The following is a 14,487-nucleotide window of genomic DNA, read 5'->3' as shown; positions in this document are numbered from 1 at the left end:
CCCCCCGGGGCTCTCATGCTGTTCTTCCTCGTCCCATTCCTGACTGTCCTCTCCCCCGTCCGACTGCTCAGCCCCCTCCTCTTCGCTGTCATCCTCCTCCGGGCATGGAGCCAGCAGAGACACAGCTGGTCCCTGAACAGCCTCAGGCTGAACCACAACAGAGGTTGCATTATTATATTATTAATATGTATACACACACAAACACTCCTACCTATCAGTGGGCTGCAAAGCAACATACAGACCAGCTTTAAGTACCTTGGTGTCCCATAGTTTCAGGGGAACCTTAGTGAGGAGGCAAGGAATTCAACAACATCCAAGTACCACCATAAGATAAGGCAGGTCCTGAAGAGCCAGTCTAATAGGAAGAACAAGAACCATCAACATGTCGGCCCCGCCAGTAAAAAGATACCCTGCCAAAATAGTAACCTGGCCTAAAGAGGGCATGGAAGATGCTGATATAGAAACTGGAAGTTTATCATGATGTTTAGAAGTTTCTACCTCAAGTTCAATACCCAGAGACTACGTCAGTTGGAAAGAGAGCAAGTGGAGATTCTGGAGTCTCGAAGCCGCTGTTTGGGTGAAACCCAGGTCATCTAGGAGTATGTCAGTAAAATGGCACCCAATGATGAGCTGTTGAGAGAATGCCTGTGATAGGAGTAGACAGGTGAGGAAGATCAAGCAGAGGAAGTACCATAGCAAGAGACAGCCTTGTGTGGAATGTACCATCAATAGATAGCTGAGATGGTGGACATTGGGAAATCCTAGCAGTGGCTGGAAAGGGCTGGACTATAATACAGCCCAGCGGCACTGTTTGTAGCAGCACAAGAACAAGCACTAAGTCCCAGATCCATACAAGCAAAGACCTACCACACTAGATAGGACCCAAAATGTGAACTTTGCAGAAACGCCTTCGAGATAGTTCAACAAATAGTGGCAAGCAGGGGTGGGCAGCAGGCAGGACGGGGTGGAACACAGTTCCACCGGTGGAAATGAAGCTGTGTGCCCAGCTTTAGCTGATCATCCCCCCTTCCATCCTCCTCCTCGGAAAGCAGCAGGGAAACCAGCACCAACAGGTGTTGCAGGGGGCCCATTTCCTTCCCCTTCTTTTCTCAACAGCTGATCAAAACCCGTTCGCCTTGCTACCCAGCCTGAGGCAGGAGGCAACCCAGGAAGGAGAGCACGGGAAACGCGAAGTAAATTGTCACCCCAGAGAGCAACACTGGTGAGGTTGTAAGTCGACGACTTAACAGTTCACTTGAACGATGATGATCGTTCCAGCCAGCCCCACCTGGTCACATGGCCGGTAAGCCACTCCTGCCCAGTCACATGACCATCAAGCCACACCCACAAAATAAGCCACATTCACAGTGTGGCAGTAAAAAAATTGGCTGCCCATTACTGGTGGCAGGATATAAGATACAGGCAGGAACAATATACATTGAATGACAACCATATAGCTGCCATTATATACAGGAACATCTGCACAGTATATGGGTTAGATCCTGCCAAGTCCATATGAAAGATTCCACAGAAGGTCATGGAGAATAAAAAGGCTAAGATCCTTTCTGACTTCCAGATCCAGATGAACAGTAGGCACGGGCCAATCAACCAGACTTTGTGATAGTAGACAAGAACAGAAGACAGAGAAGTATCAAGGCCTGAAGGAGGAACTGGAGAGAATGTGGAATGGGAAGATCAAAGTGGTCCCAGTGATAGTAAGAGCACTTGGAGCAGTGATTTTTAAGTAGGGGAATTGCCCCAACAGAGCCCAGGAACAATATCAGAACTCTCTGTCCAAATGAGTGTATTGCTAGAAATAGTTAAGATATTGCACAGAACCTTCAAACTCCCAGGCCTCTAGTAGAGGACATGAAATTGAGGAAGACATATATCATTCATAGGGGTAAAAAGGGAATTTTAAAATATTTTTACATCTAACTATCTAGCTCAGTGATGGCGCGCGGAGCCATATCTGCTGGTATGCGAGCTGTTACCCTAGCTCAGTTCCAATGTGCATGTCTGTACTGGCCAGCTGATTTTTGGCTGTGGGAGGACATTTTTGGCTTTCAGAGAGTTTCCGGCGGGTGGGGAAGGGTATTTTTGCCCTTCCCAGGCTCCAGAAAAGCTTCTGGAGCCTGGGAGGGCGAAAAATGGGCCTACAGGGCCTCTGGTGGGAAATAGGCTGATTCAGGCCTTCAGAGGGCCTCCAGGGGAGCAGGGAATGCCATTTTTGCCGTGCCCAGCTACTGAATTATGGGTGTGGGCACTTGCGCATGTTTTTGGCACCTGATGGAAAAAAAGTTCGCCATCACTACGCTAAGGTATCTTGAATTTTTACCGTATAGTGTTACTATATTTCTTCCATCTTTACTTTATCTCCCTTGAATCGCCTTACTATTTGTAGGCCTCTTTTAGCATACAAATTCAAGTTTGAAATCTTTTCAGAGTTCAGAGAACATTTGAAAGATGTTCCTTCTTGTTCTATGTCTATTTTTATCTTCAACGTTTTTACAGATGTTGTTGTAATACTGCTTCTTGTCTTTTCTAACAGCTCTCTGAAACTCTTCGTTCAGTTCCTTCCGGAGATTTTTGTTTTTCTTGGCCATGGCTTATTTCTTTTTCTTGGCAATTTGCTTGGTTTGTTCTGACATTCATTTTTTTTTCTTCTGGGATTTTTTTTAACATTCATCCTTCACAATATATTTAAGTCTGCTTTATAATTCTTCTAAATCTTTGTCAATGAGTGTCAGGATTTTAAATCAATTCCCAATGCTTATTTATTTATATTTATATTTATATTTATATTTATATTTATATTTATATTTATATTTATATTTATATTTATATTTATATTTATATTTATATTTATATTTATATTTATATTTATATTTATATTTATATTTATATTTATATTTATATTTATATTTATATTTATATTTATATTTATATTTATATTTACGGTATATTTATATTTATAATTTTTTTTATTTATTATTTATTTTTATTTATTTATTTATTTATTGGATTTGAATGTCGCCCCTCTCCGTAGACTCGGGGCGGCTAACAACAATGATAAAAAACATCATGCAAATCCAATACTAAAAGCAACTAAAATACCCTTATTATAAAACTAAACATCCATAGAAACAAACATACCATGCATAAATGATAAAGGCTTAGGGGGAAAGAGTGTCTCAATTACCCCATGCCTGACGACAGAGGTGGGTTTTAAGGAGCTTACGAAAGGCTAGGAAGGTGGGAGCAATTCTAATCTTCTAATGTTCTTCTTGAAAATGATGCGTATATGCACGACTGTGGGAAATGGCTTTCTTTTTCTTTAACCTAGCTTGGAGTTTGCACACGAGTAGTTCCACAGCCAGCAGCTGGTCATAACTTTGATGCTATAATTGAACTCCTCATTTTAGAAATAATATCGTTAATTTGATTTATACTCCATCTGGAGATGTCCACATACAGAAGCATTGTTTTGGTTTTTTGAAGTCAATGGTAGCTTAAAGAAATAATGGGAATAGAGGCAGTTGTTTAGCTGGTCTTCTGTTTTGTACAATCCAATTACATTTTCCTCTTTAATATTTCCAGGTTTGGCATGGCAATCTCCAATCATAAGCAGACTATCTTGAGATAAATGTTATGAATTTGATTATAATGCTCATAAAACTCCTCTTCTACATCAGTGTTTATAGTGGGAGCATAAACTTGAATGATTGTTATTTTAAAGGGTTGTCTATTCAATCTAATTGACAATATTCAGTTATTGAATGTATTTTAGCCAAGTATTATTCTTATTATACTTTTTTTTACTCTGAAAGCAATACAGTAGTCCCTCGCTATATCGCGCTTCACCTACTGTGGCTTCACTTCATCGCGGGTTTTCAAGAAATATTAATGAGAAAAATCATTCGCGGATCTTCGCTGGTTCGCGGGTTTCTGAGGAAGTCAATCGGCAGATTTAAACAGCCCGCGGAACTCGATCGGCAGGTTTTTCAAAAAATATATATCTAAAATTGTAAATACAGTGAACCCTCGATCATCGCGAGGGTTCCGTTCCAGGACCCCACGCGATGATCGATTTTTAGCGAAGTAGCGGTGCGGAAGTAAAAACACCATCTGCGCGTGTGAAGATGGTGTTTTTGCTTCCACTGCCGCCCGCCCTTCGCCCGCCCACCCCGTTGCTCGCGCCTGGGGTGCGCGCGCGCTTGGGGACTCCCTAGCTCCGCTTCCCAGCTGGGGAGCGGAGCTGGGATGTCCCCAAGTGCGCGCGCTTTCCCCAGCAACGCGCGCGCGGTGGGGACTCCCTAGATCCGCTTCCCAGCTGGGGAGCGGAGCTGGGATGTCCCCAAGCGCGCGCGCTTTCCCCAGCAACGCGCGCGCGGTGGGGACTCCCTAGATCCGCTTCCCAACTGGGGAGCGGAGCTGGGGTGTCCCAGGGAAGCCTCTGGGGGAAGGGGGAAGACCCAGGGAAGCCTCTGCCCGGTGGGGAAACTCCACCATCTACGCATGCGTGGAAGGGCACGCATGCGCAGATGGTGGAGTTTACTTCCGGGTTGAAAACTCGCGAAATAGCCCTTTCGCGATACTTGAGGACGCGAAACTCGAGGGTTCACTGTACTGTATTTAAATACTGTATCTAAAATAAATACTGTGTGGGAAGGGTTTATAAACACTTAAAACAATGAAAACTTACCAAACAATTACAATATAAATACTTAAATAAGTACTATCAGTCGATAAATTCCCCATCGCGGATTTCACCTATCGCGGCTGGGTCTGGAACGTAACACCAGCGATAGGTGAGGGCTTACTGTACTGTTACTTCTTTGTTTTTCATATCCGGAGTAATACTAATGCAGTGGTACCTCTACTTAAGAACTTAATTCGTTCCGTGACCAGGTTCTTAAGTAGAAAAGTTTGTAAGTAGAAGCAATTTTTCCCATAGGAATCAATGTAAAAGCAAATAATGCGTGCAAACCCATTAGGAAAGAAATAAAAGTTCGGAATTTGGGTGGGAGGAAGAAGAGGAGGAGGACAGTCACTGCCGAAGGAAGAAGGTGAGGGGAGGGGAATGAAAAAAATCCAAAACTTTACAGCTTAAAAAAAAATAGGGACTCTCAGGCGGCGCCCAGAAAAAGGAAATCAAATAAACCAAACTGCTTTTCCCTGACAAAGGAGCTTCTTCATATTCTTGAATCTCATCCATTACTTGAGTTAATACCTGTAGTTTAGCCAGAATTTTTTGGAAAGTCTTATAAAGTAGTATATCACATGAGTTCGAGTTAGAGCTTCACGCAGTTTCATTTTTTAATATACCGGTATATCACTGTATACCTTGGAATAATAAGTGACAAATGGTTATGCTAATTTCATTGTGGAAAGATGTTTGGTTCCATTTCATATAGAAGTAATTGTTTCTTTGATCTTTTCCCCTGCACAATGGATAAGCCAGCAATTCTTCTGACATTGCCTCTTTCAAATAAATTTTGTTTGGTAAAATTCAAATATTTGATTTCATATTGTTTTTAGCATGAATATTGTCTAAACCAGTGTTTTGTTTACATGTGGCAATTTTAAGACATGCGGACTTCAACTCTTAGAATTGCTGGCTGGGGAATTCTGGAAATTGAATTATACAGCTTGCAGTTGTCAAGTTTGAAAAACACTTGTCTAACCACAATGCTGTGTTCTCATTTATGTTCATATGAAATCATTGTGTCTTTTTTTATCACAACTGTCAACTCTCTAAAGATTTTGAAGCAAAGGCTAGGCTTTTTATTATATTTTTCTTGACAACTATAATTTAAATAATAATCAAATGTAGTCATTGTTATGGTACTTTCATTTTCGTTGGTAGTATGGAAATAAAATCTAAGTTAGTCATTAGACAAGAAGTATCATTCTGTGTGCCAAATGAGGCGTCAAATATGTTTTAATATCAGTATTTTTCTCAGTCTAATAAGCAAGTTGATTGTTAAATTTGTTGCAGTGCACTTAAATAAAAAGGATATTGTAATAAGGAATGGGTCATTGGCCTTAAGAAAACTATCTTCACATTCATTATTATATTTTAGTGCAATATAATCTATCCATAGAGAAGTAAGATTAATTGTTGAAACAAAATAAATTATTGGAAACAAAAATAGCTCAGACAACTGAGCTATTATCTATCTCTTTTTTCAATCTCATTATTTGGAAAAAGCACATATGCGGCAGTTACTCTAAGCTGTTAATTTTCAGAATTATGCAGGATTTCTTGTGTATATTACCCACTCTTGTGCAAAAAAGTATAATAAATCAGTAACAATACATCACTGATCTGGACCAGTTGGAGTTCCCAGGTGTTCTTTCAAAGCAGCCCAGGTAGAGTGCATTGCAGTAATCAATTCACAAAATAACCAGGGCACAAATTTCTTCTTTTTTTTAATAAGTTTTTTTATTTTTTATTTTTTTACAAACATATCAAAGCATGAACAGTGTGGCACCTGAGTGTCATATATTTTAATACAAATAAAATAGTATTAATCATATTTATTTCATTTAACCAGCTTATTATTATTATTTATTAGACTTGTATGCCGCCCTTCTCCGAAGATTTGGGATGGTTATAAGATTCAGGGCGATTATATAATCCTTGTAATAATACACATATTTTTCATAAATTATAATCTTTCATTATTTAATCTTTCAATATTTCAATATAGCGCCTCGGTGATGCAGTGGTTAGAGTGCAGTACTGCAAGCTACTTTCAGAACCTCCTTAATAATGATAAAAAGGCTGGTGGGGAGGATGCTGTTTCACGGTGCCATTCCATTTCTTCAAGATTTCTGAAATTTGAAGATATTTGCCTTAATAAAAGCGTTCACTTTCCTAGTTGAAATGCTACATATTTTCTCAAGATCCTGTACCTTCTGAAAAGATCCATAATTTTCTGTCCAGTTCACAATGAGCTCTGCTTTCTTCTTGCCAATCAAGTGTAAGCCCATAAGATTCTTCACGGAACCTAAGTTCATGTGGGACAGCATTTTAGCCTTGCTATGAGCCAGCTGATGGATGGATCTCCACTTCCCACTCAGAGGGAGCCTTGTTTTCGGAGTCAAAGTCTTGAATCTTTTTCTTTCAACCTCTGGTTTTCTTTCTCTTAACATTCTTCCCTTCTTCCTGACTCTTGACAGGTGCCTGCACTTGTTGGAGGGGCAGCACTGTGGCCTGTTTTCGGGGGTTTTGCAGTTCGGGGGGAAAGGGTACATTTGTTCAGAGTCTGGGCTTCCAATGCAAACTGCTTTTCTTGAACTCTCTTCAGCTCACAGCGTGTCTCACCAGAATATTCAGCCGTTCCATGCATGGGAGAGGTACTGCACAGCCAGTGTTCCCTCTAATTTTTTTTGGGGGGGTGGGCGGAAAAGTATAGTGTCTGAGCGGCAGTCCCTTTGGGACTGGGCGGCTCAAAAATAATAAATAAATAAATAAATAAAGAAGGAAAGAAACAAACAAACAAACAAACAAATAAAAAACCCACCCTGTTTTGCCTCAGAGAATTTCAAAATAAAATACTGTACTGTGTGTCTATAACAGTGAGCTCATAATAAGGCAACTTTATCAATATCAAAATGCCACTTAAATAGTTGAGCTAGTTTCAAACTAGATTTTGATTTTCTTTCTCTCTTCCTTACTCCCATTCTTTTTCTTTCTCTTTTCCTTCCTCTCTTTTTTCTATCTGTTTCTCTCTCTTCCTCTCTCTCTCCTTCCCTCTCACTCTTTCCCTCTCGGCTTCTGGGCAGGTTTGGAAAACTCTGAGTTGATTATGATTTTTAAGTGAGCGATTGCTCACTGCTCAGCTTAGAGGGAACTATGTGCACAGCTCCAAGCCATTTTCTTCTCTAGGGCCTCTAAACGTAGCAGTCGCTCAGCCACAATGGGGTCAAGATTCTCAAGAGGCAGCAATGAACTGATTGGCTTCTTTTCAGATGGCCCTGGCTGTTCTTCTTGTAGATTAGATTAGATTTATTGGATTTATATGCCGCCATTAATTATTGTTCCATTCTATGTTTCTGGTAAGGCTGTGAATCTCCGCCCCTCTAGTACAACTGACTTTCTAAAGGGCCTGTTGGTTTAGGAAGGGAAACAACTAGCTTTAGTGGTTTTGATAACTGATTTTGATAAAATCCCTCCTCAAGGCTCCTAAAGAAACTTAGCAGAATTTTCAGAAAAGACAAGTGCATTCGTCTGAGAAAATTAGTTGAAGAATAAGAAACAAGAAGAGATCATAACAGAGAACTGAACAAAGTGTTCCTTCTTCCCTAACCCCATTGCAAGGTCAGTGTTAAGCCTCTGCTTTTAAAATTAATTTTAAGTGATCTGGAGTTAGGAATGAGCAGTGAGTGCCTAGATTTACTGATGATAATGATCAGTGCAGAGTATTGAATTGAAAAGGATTGTGTAAAGCTTCAGAAGATTTTCCACTTGACTGAAAAGTGATAAATTCAGTCCAGCATAAACAAGCTTAAAATGAAGCGCATGAATTCAAAAATCAAAACTCCATATCTACATTAAGTGTGTATACTAGTATTGACTGATCATAAATTGTATTCTAGAATCATGATGAATAATTCATTAAATAAGCTGTGGAAGGAAGGAAGGAAGGAAGGAAGGAAGGAAGGAAGGAAGGAAGGAAGGAAGGAAGGAAGGAAGGAACCAAGCAACCTTGTAAGAGCTTTTATTAAGACTTACAAAGTGGCGCTCAAGGCAGCAAGATGCGCGTACCATGCCGCCTTGATTGCATCAGCGGAATCCTGCCCGGCCGCTCTGTTTAGGGTGACCCGCTCCCTTCTTAATCAGGGGGGAGTTGGGGAGCCCTTGCAGAGTAGTGCCGAGGATTTTAACACGTTTTTTGCTGACAAAATCGCTCAGATCCAGGCCGACCTCGACTCCAATTGGGAAACAGAGTCGACTGACGAGTCAGTCGAGGTGACTGGGGCACGTACTTGTCCACCTGTCTGGGAAGAGTTTGATCTGGTGACACCTGATGAAGTGGACAAGGCCATTGGATCTGTGAGTTCCGCCACCTGTTTACTGGATCCGTGTCCCTCCTGGTTGGTCTCGGCCAGCAGGGAGGTGACACGGAGCTGGGTCCAGGAGATTACCAACGCTTCCTTGGGGAGGGGACTTTTTCCAACTCTCTATAAAGAAGCGCTTGTGCGCCCCCTCCTCAAGAAGCCCTCCCTGGACCCAGCCGTACTTAATAACTATCGCCCAGTCTCCAACCTTCACTTTATGGGGAAGGTTGTTGAGAAGGTGGTGGCACTCCAGCTCCAATGGTCCTTGGAAGAAGCCGATTATCTAGGTCCCCAGCAGTCAGGTTTCAGACCCGGTTACAGCATGGAAACTGCTTTGGTCGCGTTGATGGATGATCTCTGGCGGGCCCGGGACAGGGGTTTATCCTCTGTCCTGGTGCTCCTTGACCTCTCAGCGGCTTTCGATACCATCGACCATGGTATCCTTCTGCACCGGCTGGAGGGGTTGGGAGTGGGGGGCACTGTTCTTCAGTGGTTCTCCTCCTACCTCTCCGGCCGGTCGCAGTCGGTGTTAGTGGGGGGTCAGAGGTCGACTCCGAGGTCTCTCCCTTGTGGGGTGCCTCAGGGGTCGGTCCTCTCCCCCCTGCTATTTAACATCTACATGAAACCGCTGGGTGAGATCCTCCGAGGGCATGGGATGAGGTATCATCAGTATGCTGATGATACCCAGCTTTACATCTCCACCCCATGTCCAGTCAACGAAGCAGTGGAAATGATGTGCCAGTATCTGGAGGCTGTTGGGGCCTGGATGGGTGTCAACAGACTCAAACTCAACCCGGATAAGACGGAGTGGCTGTGGGTCCTGCCTCCCAAGGACAATTCCCTCTGTCTGTCCATCACCCTGGGGGGGGAACTATTGACCCCCTCGGAGAGTGTCCGCAACTTGGGCGTCCTCCTCGATCCACAGCTCACATTAGAAAACCACCTTTCAGCTGTGGCGAGGGGGGCGTTTGCCCAGGTTCGCCTGGTGCACCAGTTGCGGCCCTATCTGGACCGGGACTCATTGCTCACAGTCACTCATGCCCTCATCACCTCGAGGTTCGACTACTGTAACGCTCTCTACATGGGGCTACCTTTGAAAAGTGTTCGGAAACTTCAGATCGTGCAGAATGCAGCTGCGAGAGCAGTCATGGGCTTACCTAGGTATGCCCATGTTTCGCCATCACTCCACAGTCTGCAATTTCCGGTCACAATTCAAAGTGTTGGTTATGACCTTTAAAGCCCTTCATGGCATTGGACCAGAATATCTCCAAGACCGCCTCATGCCGCACGAATCCCAGCGACCGATTAGGTCCCACAGAGTGGGCCTTCTCGGGGTCCCGTCAACTAAACAATGTCGGTTGGCGGGCCCCAGGGGAAGAGCCTTCTCTGTGGCGGCCCCGACTCTCTGGAACCAACTCCCCCCGGAGATTAGAACTGCCCCTACTCTCCCTGCCTTCCGTAAAGTTCTTAAAACCCACCTTTGCCGTCAGGCATGGGGGAACTGAAACATCTCCCCTGGGCATGTACAATTTATGTTTGGTATGTTTGTGTGTGTGCTTGTTAGTATATTGGGGTTCTTTTTAAAAACTTTTTAAAATATTTAAATTTATTTGAATCTATTTGGATTTGTACGATTTGTTTATGCTTTGTTGTGAGCCGCCCCAAGTTCGCGGAGAGGGCCGGCATACAAATCTAAATAATAAATAAATAAATAAACCAAGCAACCAAGCAACCAACCAACCAAAGTCCTGGTAGAAATTATTATAAAAGGAACTGAAGATAAAATAAATACTAAGGCTCCATATAAATCAACACCATAGCTTCCATGTTCTGCTCCAACAAATAGTTCCAGTTGATCTTCAAAGCTTGTGCAGGACAGATTGCAATAGTCCAAATGTGGCATTTAGGACCTCTCGCATCAGGTAGAGCCACAATTTGCTCATCAATCAACTGAGCAGAAGTTTCACTGGTGTTGCTTCCACCTACTCATCTTGTTAGCAGTTGAGAATCCAGGAGAATCTTCAAGACTTGGAATTTCTCTTTTCCAAGCAGTGCCATTCCAAAGACAGACAAAAACAGAGCGGCCGGAATACTTCAATGAACAAAATTATTCATCTACTTTGGGTTCGGCTTCAGCATGTTTTATCTCCTGCAAGCTTTCAATAGCCTTCACACACTGTCACAGTCATATTTTTTGCACTTAGTAATCCGTTTTATTATCAACTAAATTGCTAGAAACAATTTAGTTACTAAACAAGAGTTACTCCGTTTAGTCAGCATTAGTGTTTTAATAATCTTGACCATGTGGGAAATCTTTGCGCTAGATCAAGAAAAGAATGAACTCTCCAGATACTATTGAACTTCATTTCCCATCAGTTAGCAAGAATGATGGAGTTTGTAACCCAATATCCTGAACACCTCATTATATGGAAGAAAACTAGCTTACATTTTTCTCTTCATTTCCACTAGAGGGGAGTGTAGAGTAAGAAACTTGCTTTTCTTTTATGAAATATATTACGGTAGAACGTTTCTCATAACCGTTATAATTGTGATAATTTTATTATGCTCGCCCTTTCATTTTGTTTTAGAATGAATTCAATGCACAGCCTGCATATACAAATTTACAGCAAGAATTATTTACAGTACTATTATTGAATTACGGTATCCTAAGATACAATTTGTAATTGTAAGATATTCCTTGTACGGGAAATATTGCTTGTGCAGGAAAACAAAGGAAAGAACAACTCATATGGGATGCGAGTAGCTTAGCATGGGAGATGTTACATGAAACATCTACACTACAGGGAGATGTTTTTTTCAAGGTCCTAGCCCAGTGATAGCGAGCCTTTTTCTCCTTGGGTGCTGAAAGAGCGTGGGCATGTGCTTTCGCGCATGCGCGAGTATCCACACCCATAATTCAATGCCTGGGGAGGGCGAAAACACTATCACCATCCCCGGAGGCTGGAAATGGCCTGTTTCCCAACTTCTGGTGGGCCCAGTAGGATCGTGTTTCACCCTCCGCAGGCTCCAAAGGCTTCCCTGGAGCCGGGAGGGTAAAAACACACCTCCATCCCCTCGGAGGCTCTCTGGAGGCCAAAAACTCCCTAGGGCAGGGGTAGGCAAAGTTGGCTCTTCTGTGATTTGTGGACTTCAACTCCCAGAATTCCTGAGCCAATCATGCAAGCTCAGGAATTCTGGGAGTTGAAGTCCACAAGTCATAGAAGAGCCAACTTTGCCTACCCCTGCCCTAGAGCTTCTGTGCAAGCCAAAAATCAGCTGGCCGGCATATACATACACGTTGGAGCTGAGCTAGAGCAACAGCTCGCGTGCCAGCAGATACGGCTCCACGTGCCACCCGTGCCATAGGTTCGTCATCACTGTCCTAGCCCATGGATTTCCTTTGGATTAATCTAGTCTAGTGATTTCAAATATTCCCAAGTAACTTTCAGTTCTCCAGACTCCTTCACTAAGATAGAAACCTAGAACAAAACTAGAACTTGCATTGAGATATCTAATTCAAGTAGTGTTTGAAGTTCAGACTCTTGGTCATACCCCTACTTCTTTTCGAGTCTCCCATTTTGGAGGCTTCGTGCCAACCAAAAATACTGATTTCTCTCGCTAGGCAACAATGGGTATGTATCCCCACTTTCTTTGTAACACATATTTTCCTTTGCTGGAGGAAATCTAATTCAGGAATCCCTTTTATTAGTTTAGTTTTGATGGAGAAGTTCAACCCGTGCATATTTTTATTTATGCAAAGCCCTGTGAGCAGTTTCCAAAATATTCATGATTTTAAGACACTTATCACAGCTGTCCTTTCATTCTACCCTCAATTATTCTTCTGTCCTTAGATAGCTTATCAATGATTTTGTCAAGCAATGTATTTTAAGGCAGTTTTTTTTTAAAAAAAAAGAGTTACTAACTTGCTTACATGAAATGTAGCCTGGATGGGTAATTGCCTTCCCACTAATCCAGGTGGCCATCTCACCTGCTTCCAGGGATTGAAGACAACTAGCTTTTCCCTATAAAAGCCACCCAATGAGTTTCATGACTGAACATAACTGTAGTTTTGACATAAGTTTTGATAGTCAAGTAACCCAGGAACAGAATGGTTATTTTTGTGGCAGCTGTGGAGACTGTTAGTCTTATTCTATTGCAGAGATTAGTTCTTTTTAAATCATGGTAATGTTCCTATGGTTGATTAGCTGAGCAACCCTAATTAGATAGCATGTACAAAAGGTTCTGATATTGCTTTAGTGATTCAGCTTTGAGTAACAGTCCTTAATCCAAAAGACTTGAGGCATACCGTATTTTTCGGAGTATAAGACGCACCTTTTACTTCCTAAGAAACTGAAAGTTTGGGTGTGTCTTATACTACGAATGTAGGTTTTTTCTGAAGCTTTTTTCAGCCCTTACCTTGCAGGCTTGTTCAATGTTACTGTCTCCAAAGAATGTTTTTCCATATTCTAAGTCTCTGCAAGCTTTTTTTCACTGCCCTACTTGCTCCGAACAAGGTTCCAGCACTAACAAGGTGCTAATGATGTTCCCAGCTCTTACCAGCTTGTAAGTTCTTTCATTGTTATTCTCTCCGAATTACCGGTAGGTTTTTTAAAAGCCCTAACCAGGGGATAAAATAAAGCAGAAGCTGACCAGACTAAGGATGCTAGCCAGATTTTACAGGAAACCGCTGGGCGAAATCATCCAAGGGCATGGGGTGAGGTATCATCAGTACACGGATGATACCCACTTGTACATCTCCACCCCATGTCCAGTCAATGAAGCAGTGGATGTGATGTGCCAGTGCCTGGAGGCTGTTGGGGTCTGGATGGATGTCAACAAACTCAACCCGGATAAGACGGAGTGGCTGTGGATTTTGCCTCCCAGGGACAATTCCATCTGTCTGTCCATCACCCTGGTGGGGGAATCATTGACCCCCTCAGAGAGGGCCCGCAACTTGGGCGTCCTCCTCGATCCACAGCTCACATTAGAGAAACATCTTTCAGCTGTGGCGAGGGGGGCATTTGCCCAGGTTCGCCTGGTGCACCAGTTGCAGCCCTATTTGGACCGGGAGTCACTGCTCAGTCACTCATGCCCTCATCACCTCGAGGCTCGACTACTGTAACGCTCTCTACATGGTTGGTACCTTTGAAAAGTGTTCGGAAATTTCAGATCGTGTAGAATGCAGCTGCGAGAGCAATCATGGGCTTCCCTAAGTATGCCCATATTACACCAACACTCCGCAAGTCTGCATTGGTTGCTGATCAATTTCTGGTCACAATTCAAAGTGTTGGTTATGATCTATAAAGCCCTTCATGGCATCGGACCAGAATATCTCCGGGACCGCCTTCTGCCGCACGAATCCCAGCGACCAGTTAGGTCCCATAGAGCTGGCCTTCTCTGGGTCCCGTCGACTAAACA

This window comes from Erythrolamprus reginae, chromosome 4 (genome assembly GCF_031021105.1).
Source record: "Erythrolamprus reginae isolate rEryReg1 chromosome 4, rEryReg1.hap1, whole genome shotgun sequence".
NCBI lineage: Eukaryota > Metazoa > Chordata > Lepidosauria > Squamata > Dipsadidae > Erythrolamprus > Erythrolamprus reginae.
The sequence above is the reverse complement of the archived record's forward strand: the minus strand, read 5'-3'. Positions refer to the sequence as shown.